Raw genomic sequence first — 22,195 nt, forward strand, 5'->3', positions numbered from 1 at the left:
CCCCCCCCCCAAAAGTACACCGCAGCCAAGAAGTGCCAACAAAACTGAATTCAGAGCCGTATGTGATCAGCACAGCAAACAGAGCACAGTTACAATAACACCCAGCAAAGAAACACAGTAATTCAGAGCATCTGCAACCTTTTTAATCTTGGGAGTACTATCACTGCTAGGTTAGTGTTTCAGCACATGCAGGCATACCTGGTGTTGCTAAATAACAAGAAATGCTATCCAGTGCCTCTCTTTCACAGGAGAAAAAAAAAAAAAGAAGACAACTTAAAGCTATGCTTTGCCGGGGGACAAACACTCTCCAGTCCTCTTCTTTCCCCACTAACATAAAGAAAAAGAAAAAATCGTGTCTAACAGCTCTCAGCACAGTAACCCGTGCACCATCTGCAGACTGAACTACCTTGCTCCCCCAGGTCTGAGCATGCTCTGTCTGCTGGCAGTGTCCTATCGCTCCAGCTGGCTCACCTCAATTTGTTAGCCTCCCAGAGGTCAGCCTTGCATGCAGGATGATTTGCTGCAGTATTCCTGCAAATCCCCAATGGGCGGCCACACTGAAACAAACACCATCGTGCCGTTTCAGAAAGCTGAGCATGCCCTGGGAGACAGCAAACTGGTTTGGGGGAGATGCATTTTAGAAATCCTGCTTTTGAATATCATCAATGCCACTACTACTCCAAACACTTCATGCAAAAGAACAAAACAATAGGGGATAAAAGAAAAAAGTGCCCCTTGCTAGAGGACGTGAAAGCCATTCGGCATGCTTTCTAGCAATTCCCTTGGCACTGGGGAAGCGACTTCCCAGCTGTGATGGTCAGTCAGCAAATGGCTTGATACCGAACAAGGCTGTGAGTGCCTTCCTTCAGAGATCCAGGGAATCATATTTTCAAAATGAAGTTGTCTTTTATGGTAGAAACAAGTAATTCCTAAAGGCACAAAAATGAGCCAGGAGCTTGTGACAAAGTCTCTTACTTCATACAAGCTGAAGGTCACGGAGGCGAAAGTGTCTTACACCAACCTTTCCAGCAGAGCTTGAACCTGTCAGCTTCCTGAAGATGGCAAACCAGGCAGTACTGACCGGGAACATTTCAAGTCCTAATCCCGCAACTGGATCTACATGCGGGATCAAAAGAGCAGCTCAGTTCTGCCCATGGCACTCATCAAAATGCTCATGGCAGGAAGTCACACCAGTGAACACAGTTATTAGGAAGGAGAGTTCCCTGCAAGAACATACTTGCAGATAGATCACAAGCAAACATATAGGGCTCGCTGCAAACGTGTTGTCTGCATATTTGCAGGATACATCTTGTTGATTATCTAGGAGGCTTATTCCTTTTAAGTGAGACCTAACAAGCGAAATAAGAATGATGAAAAAGAGGAAAAGTTCTCCAACACCCATGTGTACACACATGTCTATAAACTAGACTCAGTTGGAAGGGACCTACTACAATCATCTTATCCAGCTGTCATACAGATAGGTCTCAGATAAAGAGCAGCCATTTTACATATGGAAAAAGAGAAAAGAATCCCTAGATTTTTTCGCATGGCAGGAATTATCCTCCTCATGACAGGAATTATCCTCACTGCCAAAATGAAGAAGTTCAAATGGCTCTGCACTAAAAAATGAAATTAGGTAAGATACGGGGTATTCAAAACTCTCATCTAAAGGAGCCTGGCACAAGGGCTAGCATGGCACCGGAACTCTGGCTCTAAATATGCATCACAGACAAGGTTGTGTCTCCAGCTTCTTACCCTCCCCAAACCAGGCTGGAAATCATCGGAGGGAGAGGATAAATGGATTTACAGCACTTGTGGTGGTTCACTGAACTAAGGAGTCACACTGCTTGGCTGCACTCACTCTGTCCATGAACAGCCCCTGTCTACTGTGGGACCCCAGCCCTGAGAAACTCCCTGTTTCCATTCAGAAGGCAACGCAGCCCTGCCAAATTAATCTGTGGTAAGTGGCAGGCTGAAGCATTTACAGGGCAGTGAGGGGCAATACATTTTGAATCACAGTAGCAATAGACCACAATACCAAATACTCTGATGTTACTGAAGTCAGTACTCCCCTGCAGGAGTCCTCTTCATGGGGACAACCTGCAATCAAGGATGGCACGGGTATCTCCTCCTCCCTCCCAGGACACAGATCCACTGCCTCAAGACAAGCATGTCCCTACATCCAGCTTCTCCTGCCTGCTGCAGCAGAGGTAGCGCTTTCTCTGATACAAGATGACAGGGTGGTCCTGAGGCAGAGGTCTAGCAGAACTGGGAGGCACAAAGCAGCCCCAGGAATATCATGACTTGTCCAGTGCAGGACACAAGACTGCTAGCCTGAATACAGCCACCATCAGAGCTGAGAAATGTGGGTGTCATTCAGCATCATACATGCTTAGAATCACAGTAATACCACAAAATTTATAACCTTGGGTTTCTGACTGACAGCTGAAAGCCAAATACAGAAGAAAAATAAGCTGAAAGAAACAAAGAATAAACCCAAATAACATTCTGCAAAATCAACAAAAGGTTCTTGACAAAGCTAGACCTTTGAAAATGAGCCTGCCAACATGATGAATAAACACAACTGTTGTACTTACTAAACTAGGGCATCACAGAAGTAAACGAGACATTTTCTCATCTCCTGCTCTGGAATGCTGCTTTTACACCTCTGCCTTCCTGTTACAGAACAATCAAAATGGTTCTGGCCCATGTGGAAACATTAAAAACTACTAGAATTGATAGAAAATGTGCCATCTACCTCAGTATTCTCCTTTCCAGCCCTGTGGCACCTCTACCCACCAACTCAAGGTGGAATTTGAATTACAATATGAGCCTATGCCTGTCCTGAGAGAATCTCAAAGGGACACTGGTCAGTCACAGCTGCTTGGAGTAAACAAATCTTTAAAAAAGAGAAAACAGAAGAAATCCCCTCCTTGGCAGGCCCAGCCAGTGTCCCTAGCCTGTCCTGTCAGGACTAAGGATATCCAGAGTCACCCTTCTCTATCTAGCTCATCTCATTGCCCTCTGAATGCAAAGGTGCTGTCTCATGTGGAACAAGTCAGATGTTCTTCCTCAAAATTTTCAAAGTTGATGAGCAGAGTTAGATTAGTAGCCAACTTCACTTGAAAAAACACATCTTGACTTTGTGGAGCACTTTGGAAAACTCTACTGCATGACCTAGCTTTCACTGAGGCTAATGGGAGCCTTTCCACTGAATTCAGAGACCTTCAGCTCCAATTACAGGCTTTATCAGTGGGACTCTGATAACCCAGAGATACCATGCTGGGTTCCTTATCTTAGTTAAGCTTTGATTTTAATGGAGAAGAAAGTACAACATTTAAAGACTGGTCTTCTATTTATGAATAAGCTTCTTCTCTACCCCTGGAATGAGGCATACACATAGATTTCAGAGGTACAATTTATCCCATGGAACTGGATGGTTTAATCCCAATTGCAAAGAGGGTGCTATTGTCAATCTGCCACATCACAAAGTACCTGAAAAAAACTGCATCATTAAAGAGGGAGGGGGGAAAAAACATCATCAAATATATCTAGCAACTTTGAAATAACAACTGTCTTATTACTACTGCAGTGTAAGGCACAAAGTGTGGCAGTCCAAGCTCTTCTCAGACAGCCAGCACCACCAGCCTACTGCAAGTCGTTAAGGTTTGAATCAGTTGTCTTGGCTGAGAACGAAGAGTTTGATAAATATTTAACACCCCTCATAAAGTTGCAGCCTCTAGAAACAACACCACAAAAGAAAAACAGTTAACGTTTTTAGAACTGCTAAAAAGCAGTACAACACAAACAAAACTCATCAAGCTAGCAAAGAAGTCTGAATAGATCCCTCTTGGTTTAGGACTAACAAAGAGCAGGTAAATCATTATTTACTGAATCTTTACCTTGCATGTATATGTTGCAGGGGTGCCTGCGTCACTCTGAGTAACAGCATTTATTATTTATAGTCCCAGATGTATGGTCTATAAGCAATTGTTCTTCCTGCAGTGCTTTTGAACCAAAAGTGCATCTCAATTTGAGACCACAAAAAAAATTCATGCCTGAACTGACAAAAAAAAAAAAAAGTCCTTGTATTGATAAGTACATAAGGAGACAAAGGCAGCACTAGGTCAACAGTGTTAGGAGTCCACACATAGAGGATGGCATTTTGATTCTGCAGAAGCTAACACTAAAACTGATGTCAAAAGGACCAGGACTTCAGCCAAATACTGAAAATTCCTACACAAGAATATACTTTTGAAACAAAGTATACTTGTAGCAATTTGAGAGTGTAAAAATTTATTTTTGAAGAGTATCTCAATGGTCAAACCCCACTTTGCTCAACTGATTCAAGCATGACATACTTCCAGGCTTAAGAGGTGTAGGATGGAAGTTTTAGATTAGTATTAGTTTTACAAATGTGCAAGTATGATCAAACACATTTTATACACACACAGGTTACAAGTCTCTACATCAACCTGACAAATTCTTAGATATTTATTCTCTTCCACAGATATGTGCATATTTTACACATATAAAATATATACTTGTTATGGAAAAGCTATCAAAATTTGTCATATGCTGAACTACTCACTCTTAACAATCCCTCCATCCCCATTAGGAACTGCCCTAGTAGCACTGTAGGGACATACTGGCCTGTTCCTGTAGCTGTATGCCATGTCTGTTCAGATGAATGGCATGGGAGAGCCACCTGCTAGGCTCCCAAGGCAGAAGGTGGCTTCAGTAGCTGTTCTGACTCAAGCTAGGTATCACTTCTGCTCTTTCAGATTCCCATTTTGTCACCAGTAATGACAGGTCAGCAGGGTAACACAGATAAACCAATTCCCTCTCCTACAGCTATGCCAACTGCATACCTGCAAATCTATTTAGTGCCAGTGTGTCTGTAAAGGAAGCAGAGATAATTCATGCTCATAAGAGCAGCTTGCTAAATAAATGATATTCACCTAGAGTGACACGAGAAACCAAAGGTAAAATACTGCCTGTGAGACTCCTGTATATTTTTTGTGGCTCATGGCCTCACCATGGTGCTTCTCACAGCCCACTAGTTGTTAACTACTTTGGCCCAGGTGGCAGTAAGATCATCTGTCATCTCTCAGACAACACTTTAATATTAGGCCTTTATCACCACAACATCTCCTGAAGAAACGCATCTCCCATTTCACAGATTAAAAGACCGAAACTGTCAAAGGGATCTGGGTAGGACACACCACACCAGCAGTTACAAATCTGGTAGCAGCTTCTTGTAAAAAAAAAAACACCAACAATCAAACCCTTTTGTGTACCACAAGGTTGTATTAATCTCCACAGGCTCCAGGGCTGAAGACAGGAGCCAGGGCCTCCAAGATCACACGTGACAATTTACACATGATAAAGGACAGGGAAGATGAAGGTACCATCTCTGTCACTGTTGCTCTGACAGAGCTGCTGGTGGAGCAGCCACAACCCTGACATGCTCTGCTCCCTGCACACCTTCCTACTATCTTCTATCCCCATCCATACTTGCTGTGCAGAGGGCCGTGGGGCCTCCTGCATGCCTCGGAGATCCCTTGCAGCCACAACTTAGCCTGAAGGTGGAGGCCCTGTCAGCAGTGACTTGTCCTGAGAAGGGTAGAGGAAAGGAAGAATGCCCTTTTTTCCTGTCTGTTGACACAAACAGGGTAGTCATAACCAGCAAGTTTTATACACATCTCAGAAATTTAAGATGCTAATACCACAGCAAAATACAGCTGTTGAAAGAAAAAACCATCTCTGAATGTGAATATCAACCAAGGTATGTAAAAAGAAATACCAGAAACATAAAGCTTGCATTTTAGGCTAAACAATGGAACTGTCTGGCACTTTGATCCGTTGGGGTGAACAGCTAGTAAGCGTGTGGAAGTATCTGAAGGACAGGGCTTAAGATGTCCAAGCCTTTCACTGCATTATGCACGCATTTGCAAGTGGGCTGCAGTTGTTCCAGAACTGATGAGAACATCTCAGTTCACAAGCAAGATTACAGCAGGAGTGTTCCCCGCAGCTGCCTTTGCCCTAAGCTTCCACTTTCTGGTATGTTCAGAGACTTTGAGCTTTTCTAAAAACCCTGGAGAACCAAAATCTACAAACCAAAGTCCTAGTACTTCATGGAAAGAACTCCACAAGGAAGCAGCAGCAGCGTCTACAATCTTGATCAAAACAGCAGTTTCGATCCAAGCTGGAGTGTGTGCTTCAATTAGCCAGTCTCTGACAAATGCCTGGAGGTACCTAGCACAGCAGCATGACAGGAATGTAGTTCAGAGCCAAGGTAAAGGAGAATTTAAATCAAATCAGGGGAAATAAAAAGGTTTACTGCCATTTTAAGTCCCCAAATTGTAAACAGATTGTTTTACCTCCAATGCTCCCTTCAGTCACATCTGTACACCACAGCCCCACATTTTAAAGGGATGCAGTCAGCATAAAACTCAACCCTATTCATATGATAGTAGTAGAATATTAACGACTGATAGAAGCACAGTATTACTGGACAAACACCCCCTCTAGCGTAACCACTTTGACTGATGTTAAGGGAGCAAAAAACATCCATGTTCTAGGTTGGCAGCTTATCCCAGGGGTGCTAGTATTCACATGAAAATTCAGAACAAAGCATAAGGTCTCATGAGTCATCTAAAATAACTTATATTGGAGAAGAAAAAAAAAAAAAAAAGGGGTGTTTCCTGAGAGCATATGTCATAGGACTGAAAAATGTCTGCTGGCCAATTTAAACACTTCTTAAAATTGTTTTTCGATTAATACTTAAAATACTCTAGTCTGATTTTCCCAGTGGAAAAGAACAATTCTTACCTTGTCTCTCATCTGATTACAGTATCATCAGAGGGCCCAGCAGAGCAGCAGTAACACATGGCTGTGGGCCAGGCATTTACTGTTTCAAATGCTGCTCTGAGGGCTACTGCTGCTACTGACAGGGGAAAGAGAAGAAAGCAATATGAATCATCTTTCTCAGCTTCAACATGAACCACTGCACGCAATAGGGAAAGTGTGATGAATACACAGAGTTACTTGTACAAAACCATTCCAACTCCTCCAGGTGTCATATGCAACAATTTACAGTTCAATAGCTAAAAAGAACTTCTTCATGCCCTTGGCAGCTTGAAAATTCATGGAAGGAATATTGAATCTAGGCATATTTATCAAGGGCACAGCAGCAAGAGGAAGAAGTTCAAGTCAGATTTGAGGTTGGTTTTGTATTTTTTTGTATAAGACTTGCTGTTATATTTATTTGAATAGTAATAAAAAAATAAGGTGGTTAATTTTTGCCCCATAAATCCCATCAATAAATCAAAGCATCATTTCCCTACCACCCTCCTTTCTCATCTCATCTCTGTGGAGGTTACAACAGCCCCATAAATAGCTGATGTGACGTTTAATACACACAAGAAGGTGAAAGTTTCAGAGAAAAAGCAAAAAGTATCTGTTGGGAGAGGAACATCTGCAAACCTACTGACATAGTTGCTGTCACTGGTGGCCCTTCAATGATGGGAGATTCCTTATGCTGCAGCAGCTCATTTCTCTTCCCTTCCTTCCCACTGGCAAGATCTGCTTCCTCAGTTGAGTCAAATGCTGAGTCAAGTATTTGGCAATGAGAATCTCTTCAAATAACTGAAGCGTAACCTGAATGTCACCGACAGAAGAGCAACATCAGCCCGATAAACCAGCTCCCATTTAAAACAGCTCCACTTAAAAACATCTGCCCCCATTCATTTATGTACAGCTCTGGATGCATGTGCAGGTATTTGCAAAACCAAGAAGGGAGTGGTCTTTCAGTTACTTCACACAGTATTTCAAGACATCAAGGGCACTACAAGCAGTATTCTACATCAAGATGTGCTTCTCCACCTCTAGCCTTCTGCTAGAATTGCTGCTACTGAAGCCATTCCCCACTGAAGTCATGTAGCCATCATGAAAGCCCTGCATCATGAAAACCCAAGCACAGGCTAGGTTCGAGCAGGTCTGAACCCCTCCCACTTGCAAAGAATTCACAAGATGAGCCACAGTCAAAACATATGTGCTGTCACACCCATGATACTCAACGAGGAAGGTTCTTCTGACCTTGAAGACAAGACAAGACCAAAATATACATATATATATTGGCCATAGGCAGTGAGACCCATCACAAATCTGGAGGGGTCAGAGAGGGGAGACATACATCATCCCAGGCAGAACCTTCCTGCCTTGGCTCATCCAGCTCCACCCTCTCCACAGCAGAACAACGTGCTTACAACCTGCCCTGGAAGCTGACAGGAACAGTCTGCTGAGGTAGCCAACCCTTCTTCCCAGGCAAAGGGACTAAAGCTTCGGCCACCAAAAGCTCCTCTTGCAACTATGATGACTCAAATCTGCACCTCTATTAATGCAGCAAGTATCTGAAAGGAGAAAACACCCAAGTCAGAGGCTGCGGACTGACTAGGAAACAGTCATCTTGCTAAATGACTTAAGGTTACACAAAATAACCACCATTTCGTTACCATCAAGGTGATGAAATACACTAAAATAAAAATTAAAATATACTAGAATAAAAACCCTCTTCTCTAGTTTGTTTGAATATATTCAGTGCTTAAAGACAAGCATGTACCTAGGAGCTCTGTGTTCCAATGGACAAAGATATGCACATAAATTAAGCAAGGACTAGAGAACTTTTTGTATAATAACTTGACTTTGTGACCTCTGTGCTAAATATATATAGGTATATAATACGTATGCATGACTACTAAAAAAATCGTATAGAAGATTAAAATTAATATATAGAATATATATATATTTCTCTTAAGTTTGTACCTGTGTTAAAAGATGATTAATCAGTGGCTTTATAAATTTAAAGAAATTAATTTCAATAAGCTGCTAGCTTTCCAGCTTTTGTTTTATACCTTTGGCACAGTTGTAACACAGTCAGAAGCCAAGAAGCTGCAAAGCCATATATAAATGCATGTGAAGCTGTCCCAGATAACCTTACAGGAGAAGGGAAGGGAAAAGCAACTCCAATCTTCATTTTCTATTAACTCTCAGGTCTCTGCACGAACATGAGTAATAACCTAAGTAGCAAAGAACAAACAGCCAGAAGCAAGGAGCAGGGGTAAGAACAAATCATTAAAAAGTGATAAGCACCAAGGGCCCTAACTTAGCTAAAGGCAGTAAAAATGCACACGCCCTGGAAAACACCTCATGTCTCCTCAAAATGAATCCGGTCATATAGTTTTTGTGCTGAGTGACTGCCTCACTGCATAGAAAGCATTTCATGTATTAGACAGCATTTCATCTATTGTGTTTAGAGGTTTGATAACCTGTTTACTCAGGTATGTCTCCCCTCCATCTAAAAGAGGAGACTACACAGCAAATTAATCTTTGTGCACCTTTTATGTGCCATCCCTCCTCCTCTTTCTTCACTCTATTCCTCCCATCCATTGTGAAAGATAAGCGGGAAAATATTTAAATAAAAATTGAAATAAATTCACAACAGCAAGAACAGTCTGAGTCTGATTTGGCTCACACAAGTGAGTTTATGATATGGTCAGTCTGTGGAAAAAAAAGAGGTCATGAAACTGGTGCCACATAGCTTTCTGGAGAGGGCTTTTTCTCCACACGATTATGGGGGAAAGGCTCATCTGTTCGGGGAACAAACACTGGAAACTAATCTTGTCAGTGCAAAGGGATTTCAATCCACAAACCACCAACATCTCACTCAATTAACATTACAGATGGCCAGCTGGGAGAGGGGAAACCAACAGCAAACTAAGATACAAAGCAATTCACAGCTACCTCATGCCCAGTGCATCAAAGGTTCATCAGTGGCTGCCCCACACAATGGACTGTGGTCATCCAGTAACTACATTTGACTGTCTGCTTGCCAGAAGGAAATGCAAAACCCCATCTCACCCAGGAAATCGTTACCCATACAAAGGGAGTGCTGAGGAGGGAGTGCAGTCCCTACACTTCAAACTAAGGAGGGTTTTTTTGGGGACAAAAGAAGGGAAGGAGCCAGGTGGCTTCAAATTCCTACAGGGCATTTGCGATTGCCAAGCCAAGGTATTCTACACAGACTGTGCTTACATGTTTCATTGGTCACCAGTGATCCAGAATTCACATACAGCTTAAAACTACACACAAGTTTCTGAGCTTACAAAAATGAGGGTTTAAACTCTCTGTTGGGTCCCACTCCTAGAACAAAACATGTTCACACAAGTACACCACTGAAGGGAACTGAACTGTCAAGAATATGTATTATTCAGAGAACAGTATGCAAAAGGGGGCCCTAAAATATAATGAATTAAATTTTATCTCCGAAAGCAATGAAAAACTCACAATACGGCTTTGAGAAGAATGTAGCAGAAACACCCCAAACAGACTGGTTCTGAATACCAAGGCTCTGAGAAAGGAAAGCAGTTTATTTTTCAATATCAGGCACAAGACTTCATAAAGGAATATTTTAAAAACTATATGGTCTACTGATTACTGTATCAGAGATCATTACTAGATGAATAAGCAAGATCTGTGTGCAAGCCCACTCCATATAAGAGGTACATACAGCACGACTAGGAAACTCATCATATTCCTTGCCTTTATTCAGGCATGGTCCTAGCATCTACACAGCTCTAAAATGAAGAAAGAGATGGTTCTCTGGAACAGAAATAGCCTATGCCAAATTTACACAACAAGGGCTTCCAGTCAAGGATGCAAATCCCAGAATTCAGCTCCTCAAGCAACAAAGAAGTATAGAGACATCTTTTCTTGCTAATGACATGATAAGTTTAAAACAAGAGATTGTATTGCACCCATTGTCTCCCAAGAGCAAAGATACATGTATAATCAAATTGTTAAATTAAGCCAGTAAAAAGATGGAAAGGAAATTAACACCATATACAGAGAAATCTTTGCAAATGAAAACCATTTTTACTGAGAATTACATTTTCTTAGCTGAACTTTGGCTGGATAGTACAAAACCCACTTTTTCACAAATACAAAACCCCCCTTCTATTAGCATATAAAATCAGATTCCTCTCATCTTTAAACCCCATCTCCATATATGCCATCTCCACACAAGAACCAAGCAACCCTTGTTTAACATCAAAATGTCCCTTGGCTCCTTTTTACACACACGTGATCTTCAGAACATCTAGCAGCTAAAGGGGCTCCGGGACGCAACTGTGCAGAGTCCAGCTGTCAGTAATTATCTAGATCTCTCTCACAGTTTTATAAGGCAGAGTCAAAGGTCAGGGGAGAGGAAGACACTTGCATGTGTGTTTTGAAAGGAAAAGGCAAAATATTTTACAACGGAAAAAGGAAAAGTCAGTTGGTTCAGATGTAAGAACTGTGCAGCACAGCCTCTCATAGGTCTGACAAAGCAAGCTTTGGCCTGTGAGATAGTCAAATGGCAATGAAAGCTGCAGGCAGGATGGGAAAAGTTATTAAAACTTTTCAGCTGTTGGTGGAAAAAGAGCTGAAGGGGCAAATTACTGAGCCTTTCACTTACAAAGCATTCCTAAGGAAATCTTCCAAGTCCAAATAGCCAACTATACTTAAACTCAGGTGTGTCTCTTCTCAAACATAAAGCAATCCAAGAGAATATAGAAGATATAGGACTAAAAAAAAAAGGAAAGGAAGAATAGAAGCAAGTAGGAAGGGAATAGAGAACAAAAGGAAGACACACTTGGACAAAGGAAGTACAGCAGAAGAATGTGCAACCTTCAAAGACTGATCCAGAGAAGAAAATACCAGACTGGGAGATTATCTTTTTGATCTGTGTTTATCAGTAAAGCACCAAGGAATTCCCAGTCATAAGCCTAAGACCTCATTGTACTGTACGAAGTAAACAAAATCACTTAAAACACAGGAGATGATGTGAGAATTGCAGTGCCAGCTGCAATGCTGTGGGATCAGTTGGAGGTTATTCAGCGAAAACGAATGATGCTATAAAATCAGTACATCAGGAAAACTCAGCCCCCATCTCTCCTTCAAAGTCTCAAGGATGCAAGAGGGATGACATCTAATTCAGCACCAAAAACCACAATGAAGACATTTCCATCTGTACAAAAAAAATTATGTCTCCCCTCCCAGTTAGAATGAAAGCTCAAATCTAGCAGGAAGGGGATAAACGACTTCACCAGGACATGTGGGCAGCACCCAGAGCAGAGAATACGCTACTTCCTCAGAGAGCACAGATGCCATCAAATTCAAAGGATCAAGAAACAGCATGAAAATGAACTAAAGCAGAGGAAAGAGAACAGAGCCAAAAAGAGTGCTTCCACTAAAGGACAACCAGAATAAAAACCAGATGAAGAAAAGACCTAGACTACTCTGCCTACCACACACTACCATCGGCAGCCAAAAAACCTCCCAGTCCTCCTTTAGCCACTTTTCCAAGCAGTTTCTTTCTCGGGCTGGTGGAGAGCAAGCCAATGTACACAGCTTTGGTCCAAAGGCTTTTACACTGGACAGGAGGGAAAGGAGTCGAACTGTAAGTTATTGAAAATTTCCACATATTCTCCTGTTTGCAAGGAAGGAAAAGTTATGCACTCCCTTGTAACATTCTCGGTGTCTTCTAATGCTTCAGTCCTTCTAGGCAGAGGCACCACCCTGCTGTACCACCTACTACAGACAAAGTGCTCTGCTCGTGGTTAGCTGCCACGGGCAGAGTGCGAAAAGTGAGGAGGGGAAGCAGACAGATGCACTGTAAGGTACCAAACACCAAACCATTAGGTTTTCCACCTATGTCAGTTCATACCATAGAATGAAGGACAGTAACGCAGAAGAACAACTGCACTACTCAGAGACAACTCTTCCAGGTGACTAGAAAAGGCTCATTTCCTACTTCAGGCCACTAAAGAAATCAATCCTCCTTTCACAGCAAGAGCTTTGCTTACCCCATATAGCCTGGTGCCAGGTAGATACGCCCAGTGGAAGCAACGCTTGCTTTGATTTAAGCACATGCTTAACTCCTGGCTAGATAAGCACTTTCAACCACACATCCTTGTGGGCCAAGGATGTGCATTTCTTACACAGCTCTAAAATTTCCAGGACATGTAATTTATCATTTTGTCTGTGATAAAGGACAGCAACACCCTGCTCGTTTTTCTTGCTCTCAGTACACTGCAGAAAACAAAAATATAGATTTCTCAACAGCAAGGTGGAGGGCACTGATACCCCTTTTCCCCCTCTGATAATTTAGCTATAGTGTATCATCACCAGGTTTGAATCAGAAAAAGGAGAAAAAGACTCCAAAGGAGAAGGAAAAAAAGTGGGGGAAAGGATATTTAGCGCAATAGAAACAAACAAAAAAAATATCCATTTGCAGATCACATATGAAAAGAACATCTATATTAAATGTGATCTCAGAAGAACTGACTAGGATAAATCCATGTGCAGTTCCAGATATTTCAGCCTAAATATGGAAAATACACATTACTGAGTTTATGAAGGGCTTAGTTTTATCCATACTATTTATACACACTTTCTTGGTTCATTTTAGACATATCACTTATACTGTACACACACTATAAATACAAAATGCATAGCAGTGCATTTATGTGTCACAGAAACAAGATTTTAAACCAACAGACTTGAGTGCTCACTGATTTTAAAAGACAACAGCTCCCTATTTTTTAACACGTTCCTAAATTATATATGGGCTGTGTATCCTTCCAGACAAATGAACACTGATAAATTACATTCTGTCTCTAGCCAGGCACTTCAAGTGATCTCCACCCTCCCACCTCCTCGTCACATGAAATAAAGATGAAGCACCGCATGTCAGTCACATTGCAGATCCATTCAGCAGCCGCCTCTACCTGGAACAACAGAATAGACGTGTCAAGATCTTCATCAGTCTCCACTATCAGAAGCTGAAATTTTTGCTGCAAGAGACGCAGGCAACACCTGAGAGGGTGCTGGCTAGTACATGCCCTACACAGCCAGCATTACACTAGGCAGCATCAAGCTCCTCTCACAAGTTTCTCCTGACGGGATTGCTCTCCTTCCTAACTGACTTTATCTTTTATGCCTGGACAAGTGATTTTGGCTGCATCTGTGGACTGCAATACGTTTAACGAACAGCACAGCGTGCTCTGCAACCTGGCTGCTCCCCAGCCACGTGCCTGCAGGAATGCTGCCTGGAGTATTAAGCCCACCACTGCATGTGCTTGAGCACACACATCCCGTTTCTGACCTGCTTCATTACCCTTTTCCCAGCAAGCTCGCCCAGAGTTAATTTAATGTGTTTAAGGGCTGAAGACCAGCCTCGCCTCCCTACAGTGCTATCAAACATGTTACAGGCAGAGAATCTGGCCGTATTCCATCTATGGGGTTTCCTCCAAAGTCCACCCCTTCTGACAATAGCTGAGCTGATGCTTGATCAGTACGGGAAGAGTGCTCCGCCCAATACAACCCAACACCACCACAGAGAGCTGCTGACCTTTGCATACTCCAGTCCCTCCCCTACAACAGAACAAGAGCTGGATCATTTCCAAGTCTCCTTATCAGATACTCACAAAGTATGGAACTGCAGAAGATCAGAGTATGAAACACTGGTCGCTTTTTCCTATATTCAGGCTCTACTGGCCTGGTCAGCTTAGCATGATGTCCCTCTACTGCTACAGAAGGGCACTGGCAGTCTTCAGGCCAGGAGGTAGCACCAAGGAGACACAGGAATGAGTAGAGGCAAGTAAATGCTTTCTAGCTTCTTCCTTAGCAAACTGCAGTAAGAGTTCCCTGAGCTTGGGGACTGTCATCTTCAGCTTCAAACCCCCATGAAAGGAAGTTTTTTGCTTTCCAAGGGTGACTTTCAACTTCACAGAATCCCAGAATCCCAGAAACATATAGGTTGGAAAAGACCTTGAAGATCATCTAGTCCAACCGTTAACCTAGCACTGACAGTTCCCAACTTTGTCAACATTTAGGCAGGATCTAAGAAGCAGGAGGCCCAGTATAACCATCGCAGCTTTGAGAGGGATGGGGGGTTGGATCTGTGTTTGGAACCACACCTGGATGTGCCTTTGCAGTGCAATCCCACCTCTGTTTACAAACACGCTTCCTTCTAACACATTCGTAAGTACCTGCACTATGCTTTCTACCAGTACTACATAAACTAAGAACCTTTCAAGTTCAAACACAAATCACTTCTTTACTGATCTGGCCAATTAAAAAATGAAGAATGATAACAAGTTGTGAAATTTATCTTGTCACCAGCCTAATTGCTACTCAGGCTTCAATTTACGGCGGAAAAAAATGGGGAACAAAATTGAACTGTTTATACCTTGTTTGGATTCTGGATTACAAAGTACAGCATTATCTTTGTCAGTGTGTGAGAAAATGCAATTGCACCGTGGACCTCCACATCAAAAATCCCTGCTTTAATTATGTATTATACCAGCAAGAAAAGAATTACTGTAGCTATTTCAGAGTTGCTTATTGCTTCCGTACATGTGATCTGTCTGCAAAGGTTAATACTAATTTGCCAAAAATCTTAGCTCATTTTACTACAGAATTAGGATACCACAATTAGGATACCTGGTGGTAAAATCTCATTTCTAAGGAGGGACTGGGGATGTATTGAGGAGTAAAGGAGGAAGGAAGGGCTGCAATTTAAGTAAGTGTGAGAGTGGCTACAGATGGATAGTAAAGGACAGAGAAAGATTAAGTGAGGAACCCAGTGTTAAAGAGAAAAAAAAAAAAATCAATGACAAAACTAGGAGTGGACTACAAACCTTTCAAGTTTAAATACAGTACCTTAGGTGCACTTAGATGCACTTGGTTTAGAGTTCACTCATTCACGTTTCTTTACTAAAAAAGGTACCAGAAATGAAATCCACCAATCAAGAGCGATCAAGGTTACATTTTTAAAGCTAACTTTGCCCCTCTCTTCTTTCCCCAAGCTTCCAACTTCCCATCTCAGGGCTGTCAGTAGTTGTCAGCACATCATATGAGAAACTCATCTGAACATACACTGTAACTTGACAGGCAATACATCAGAAAACCTAGATGTGACAACGGCAAATTCCACCAGATGGTCCTGGATCATATCCATCCATTAAAAAAAAAAAATTAAAAAATTGAAAGAAAAAAAAAAAGCACACACAGAAAAGCAGAACTTCTGAAGAAGAAGAAGAAAAGCTGGTATAGGCACTGTTTCACCCTTTGTCCTATCCATGCCAGCAAAGGCAACACACAATAGCTCACTCCACCTCTTGTCCTCAACAGCTCATACTGTCATTAGTATCAATATATGTATTTCATCCTTCTACCCTAAGAAAAGGCTTCTAAATAAAGATATCACTGTATTAAAAGGCAGTATGTACTAGTAGTAACAGTACTTTCCAATTGAGAAAATTCTCTCCGTGACTCTGGAGCCTGGTCCTGCTCCAGCATCAACACGGTCTCCAGATACACCAAAGCCAAGCAGTTAGCCTGGGAGTGGTTGTGAACTTGGAGCACTTTCAGGACTCCTTGTTTGTTGCCACCCTTCCAATCCCCCTGTTGCTCCTGTAGGCAGCACAGAGTCCGTTTGGGTTCAAGCTGCCTACAAACCTCATCAGCCTTTTGAATGGCCTTTCTGGGAGAGACTTTGGTTTGCCTTCTCCACTGTCCACCACAGAATCCTGTGAAGGCAGCTGGGACTTGCAGGTCTAACCTCAATGCAGGTAAAACCACCTTTGATACACACAAACCTCGAACCACCTTTCAGCAGGTAGAAAGCACAACCTGCTCCTGATTCTGGCCTCAAGCTCACACAAAACAGAGTGCTGAGGCAGGCACAGGGTCAGGCTCTGTGCCACCCTCTGGGAGGTCAGCGCAGTCCCACGGCACAAAGCGATGGATCCGAGGCAGCTCTGGTGTTAATTCACTGCTGGGAAATCACTGAAGCTGTCACTCACTGTTCTTCAGGTGATCGTCACCAGCCTGGCCACAGCAGCAGCTCAGCTGAGACAAAAGCGGCAGGCCTATGAAACATAAATCAACCCTGGGCAGGCTGCCACTGCTCAAGCGAGACCTTCAGGGACACCATTCGTTGCTCCTGTTCTGCCCCTACCTTCAATAGCTGTGTGCAGATGTACGTGTTTTGCTCTGTGAAACGTAATTGTGTGTAACTAGAAAAAAATACCAATACTGTGTATCCTTGCCCTCCCAATGACACATGCTCTGAAGTAAAAGGGGTTTAGTAAAATATATTTTAAATTGGTAAAACAAGTAGATATGAATCTGAATGCACAGAGGGAACGAAGACAGTGAATAATGTGGTGTTATTTTACCAAACATTTGACAAGACAGGATAGTGCTTCAGAGTTCTTTGGAAATCTGAGAGCTTCTTTGAATACAAAGCTGTGACGGTGGTAGAAAGCAGATCTATTCCCTAACAGCGCACAAGCTGCACTCCACAGTTTAGGACTGAAGAAATCTCTCTTTGGGCCACTGTGGCAAAATCAGTTTCCACCAAGAAACTAGACTGAGCCTTTGACAAAGAAGCATTTCTGTATATTATAAATACCTATTTTCCTTCCCCTAAGGCAAGCTCCTTCCATTATAAACTCTACTTTGCTGTTAAACAAGGTGCACCCGTGTCCTGACTGAGAAACACCTGTGAGGGGAAATACTCCAGTGCACTGGTGGGAAACTGGGCTGCAGTCATGTTTCAGAAACTGCAAGTGGGTGGACTGGGCTCCAGAGATTACTAATGAAAAGAGCTGTTTTAGCAATGGCTGATGGCTACTCGCTGACTTCTGAAGCAGCAGTTTATTGTCTCCATCCAATCCATTTTACAGTTATCACCTTCAGCACAGAGAGGAAGCTACTTTTACATCATGGACCTGAGAACAAAAGGCTTACAAAAAAGTCAATTCTCCTCTCCTCCCCAAACTTCAATGAGGAATATCCAATTTTTTACTCTGTCTTTGTCATTTTAACATAAAAGAAAAAGTCAGTGACATTTTCAAGTTTTGCTGTTGTGCCCCAGTGGGGTTTCAAATACTGCAGAGGAACGTAATTACATTTACAGACCCTTTTGACTGAAACTTAAATGTTGTGACAGCACACAATAGTCTCTCAGAGATAAGAAAAATAGGTATTTAGCTCAAAATGTATGTTCTGATTAAACTTAAAATGGACATCACCTTTTTAGTGGAGTTCCTTTTGGCATCTGAAAGTTTTTCTATAAATACTAGAGTATGATTTTTCAAAACATCAACTTTCTACAGAGAGGAAAATACACGACTTACTATTTAATTGTTCTCAGCAGAAATACTATAAAACAGAACGCATACAAATAACATGTATTTAATAAAATTAGTAAAATGTCACCTCCTCCCATTTTGATATTTAATTATATCTCATTAGAAAAGCAAAAATACTTCAAATCAAAGTCCAAGAATCAGCTGTTTACTTTATTTATAGGCATTTATATAGCGCTCATCACCATAGCAACCACGAACCTTTTTTCTTCTCGTTCAAAGGAAAAGTTGTAATTTTGAAATGTGATCCTTCAGTGTTACAGTGCAAATAGGTACTTACATCCTATGCTGCGAACACTTAGGTGGGTCCTTAAAGTACACAAATAGACCTAAGTCAAAGACATGGTGAAAGAGAAATAAACAGAGAAAGGAAAAAAGACAAGAAAGGAACTGAGAAGCAAGTGAGAATGAGGGAACAAGGGAAAGAGGAAAGGGCTTTCCTGTGAAAATTCACAGCACACTGGGTCCTACAATAAACCATGATCTTCCCGGTGCTTTTTTCCTGTAATAGTAAGTGACTGGCTCATGAAGCACAGTTCAATTAATCAAGAGTGATCAACAAGTTCCAAATTTATGCTGAGGACACTGGTGAATATTCTTGAGCAAGGATTTCTAAGAGGACAGCAGCTTACAAATGAGTCTGCAGAGACCTGCCTTTCTTTTGAGAGCAGAGAAGTCAGGAGTCTCGCTTTGACTGCTACTGTCTTCTGATCCACCAGCAATTAGCCTTTATCAAATTCCCACAGAATTAATAGAGCTTTTAAAAAATGCCATCCAGTCACAAAATATCAAAGAAATAAGTAAATTAGAACATTGCTCCTGCATACACCATTATAGAATGAATTACTAGGTATGCCATGCAATTGCAGTTCCCCCACAATACTCCTGGTGTGCACAAGCACACAACTACTTTTCAGACCCCCAAAAGAGATTGAAATTGGTTTTATACTGTTTCATCTGGTTGCTTCCCACCACCATATAGATGATACACATACATGCACAATGTAGTACTTCAGATCCTTTTAAAAGCTAATGAACTTCTAACTGGGACTGAAAGAAAAAAATAAAAGATCTTTGGCCTGTTGTCACTTTGTTATATAAGAGATCTTCTGATCGAGATCTCTTCAAGACACAGATATATGAAGTTACTACCTTCAATTCTGCAGCTAGCTTGATTCTATCTATTCATAAACCAATACCGTCCAAAGTAGTTAAATAAGGAGTGTTCAGTTGTTTTTAAACCAAATACAAAAATCTTTACACAAGACTGGTGGTTATTTTGTAGTCTTTTTTTAAGCTGTATTCTAAATAGAGCAGAAGCTGCATGTATGACAGCAGGAAACTGACAAGTTCCTTATCTGGAAAAGCACCAGCAGGCACTGTTATCAGAGCAGACCAGCTCTTTTAAAGTGGACTGATGAAGCTATTTTTAAAAACACCTAATAGCATCACAAAAAAGAATCTGATCTCTGCAAAGGTGAGCCGCGCAGCTCAATACTCCTGGGAGGCAGCTAACGAAACTGAAGCTTGTCAGACACAGACTGCGTCCGGTAATTGGCTTTGAAAACTCGCAGTTTAAATTCCACCATGCTGAGTCCAATGCCCCGCTCACAGCTTGCTCCAAACACAGGCAGAGCTGAGGGCTGTCTAGCATGACCAAATGTGAGTGGCCACCTTCCCGCTGCTTGTACCACCAGGCCCAGCCTGTGACTTGGAGAGCAAAGAAAGAAACCTGCTCTCTTCCAGCACCTCATACCTACCAGTTTACTTCCAGAACAAGAAGAGACAGTTGCAGGGGGGAAGAAGGCAGAACGCTGTTGGAGCAGGCGGCGTGCTGATGGAGGAGGAGGGAACACGTCCTACCACAGAAGGTGAAGGAAAGGGGTGAAGACCTACAAGGAGAAGTAAGAGGGTCCCACGTCACGCATTCATCCGGCACAGCAGAACCATGGAGCAGTGCTAACCCTCAGACAGCTTCCCTGGGAAGGTAGCCAGCAAAATAGGGTGTCACCCGTTTTCTCCAGAACTCCACTTACCCTTCCTAGCCTACTCCTCCCCCAGCTTTATGGGCCCACAGATCCATTTTACCCCTCGATCTGAACCACAAAACTGAATTCTGTGACCGGCTTGGATAACAGCCAAAGAAATTATTGTCCCACACCATGAGAAGGCAAAATTTTGTCTGTACAGCTGAAAACCTCTGATCTGGTTCTAGCTCTGTGGTTTAATGCTCTCCTTTGCGCCACCTTCTTTTTCATGATTCTCCCTGCCTCCCACTACTTCCTAGAAAAATCCAGTTCTTCACAGCCTAGATACGCTCCAGTTGGAAAAGCCATTTTAAATAGAAAGCAGGTTATTCTGCTGAGAGAAGTCATCTATGGCTTTGATTATTTGAATAAAGTGACAGTTTTACTAGTGGACGATCTCTAAGCCTCTATGCTTTAAAACACTTCCTAAAGATCTTGCTGTGTTAGAGCACAGGACAGATATAAATCTGTTAAAAACTCTGGGGAACAGTAACTGAATGTTGGCTGCTGTCATAGAGAACTGCTTAAACTAACAGTGCTTACTGAAGATGTTAAAGCAACCATTTTTAAGAGAAGGGGGTGAGAATAAGGGAAATGAGAATACCCAATTTTCAGATAATTGAAGCAAACCTCAGTAAGTTCACAGCAAGACGCAATTCAGGAGACTGGAAATTTAACTGGAAAGACTTCCATATAGTCAATCCATTTTGTACACTGCTTAATAAGGAATGGGCTCTAGTCAATTAGTCCCAAAACATTAACCAGGTACCCTACAGTGCATGTTCATGGCATCCTTCACAAGTATTGGAGGCTCAACTCTAGCTTTGATGACAGCTAATTAAAACACAGAAGTGAGACTCCAAGCAGAACTACCACCCTGCAATCATGAACCGTTCAAAATGCACTCCTGCAGAAAACCAGACTGCAAAGCAGGTTTCCTCTATCTAGTTCACGCATTTGGTATCTACCACGTTCTTGAAAATGACATTGCAAAATAAACATCCTGTCTTGAAGTTGATGTGTTTAGCAATGTGTCAGATTTGTTTGCAGGAGAAGGTCCTCCCAGAGAATAAAAGCTCTTCTGGTTCTCAGCTAAGTCAAGGCTTGAGCTAACAAGCCAATCTATCAGTTCAAGTGTTTTGAGAACACTATTAGAAGGAGCCGTTGCTGTTTTATTACCAAAGTCAACATATTCTCCTGAATCAGCAGTCACCGTTTGAAAGTCAGCATTTGTCAATAGTTATCCAACTACGGTACTGGTGTGAAAACACCAATATGTTCCCTTGCCTTTACCAGTTGTTCAGATACAGTCATTATTCTCATCACCAGAGAAGAGTGAGTCTCTTCAATTCTCTTCAAAGCAGCAGCCATTATCTTAAATAACCTGTTTAAAGACTGGGTTAAATGAGAGGGGCTGGAAGGAAGCAAGAGGACACAAGCAGAGCGGCAAGCCTGACCTCAGAACACGCACGTGCAACGCACCCGGAGCTGACAGACGCAAGAGAAACTTTTCCACCATGCTTAGTCAGCACACAATAATTAGAAGGGGCAGGGTGCGATAAATTCAGCATCCGTATCCACTGGGGCCAAATTCACACGGACCGCTAAGCTTTGGAAGCTGAAGACAGGTGCCTGGGGGGGTTCCCAAGGCACTCAGCCATCAAGGAAAACAGTCAGGAGAACATAATTACATCTCTGCTTGCCCTGGTAGGCTTTAAACCCGCAGCGTCTTTGACCTCTGGGGAGGTTATTAGAGTTTTAATTGAACCGCGTTTCCGTGGTGCAGGCAGCTGCCTACAAGGACTAACCCTCACAGCGCCGCCTGCCCCGGACCGCTCTCGCTCCCCGGCTTCGGGGACGAAAGGTTTCCACGTCCGAGGCGCCAGCTCCGCTCTGGGCCTGTCTCTT

At 42.4% G+C, this 22,195-nt stretch overlaps 1 protein-coding gene across 5 annotated transcripts in view; it reads right to left on the minus strand.

Annotated features, from left to right (window-relative positions):
* POMGNT2 (protein O-linked mannose N-acetylglucosaminyltransferase 2 (beta 1,4-)) overlaps positions 1-20,183 on the minus strand; it is a 30,560-nt gene extending 10,377 nt beyond the window's left edge. For 2 of the 5 annotated variants that reach the window (XM_026843191.1, XM_026843193.1), the window contains exon 1: positions 20,021-20,183. The gene's annotated coding sequence lies outside the window, so the exon portion shown is untranslated. Of the gene's footprint in view, positions 1-198; positions 425-13,709; positions 13,733-20,020 lie in introns of those variants that run through there. The other 3 variants (XM_026843192.1, XM_026843194.1, XM_026843195.1) reach the window with 2 other exon arrangements.
* Between the last annotated feature and the right edge of the window lie 2,012 nt (positions 20,184-22,195).

Source organism: Athene cunicularia (genome assembly GCF_003259725.1).
Source record: "Athene cunicularia isolate RWA chromosome 2 unlocalized genomic scaffold, athCun1 chr2_part1, whole genome shotgun sequence".
Taxonomy (NCBI): domain Eukaryota; kingdom Metazoa; phylum Chordata; class Aves; order Strigiformes; family Strigidae; genus Athene; species Athene cunicularia.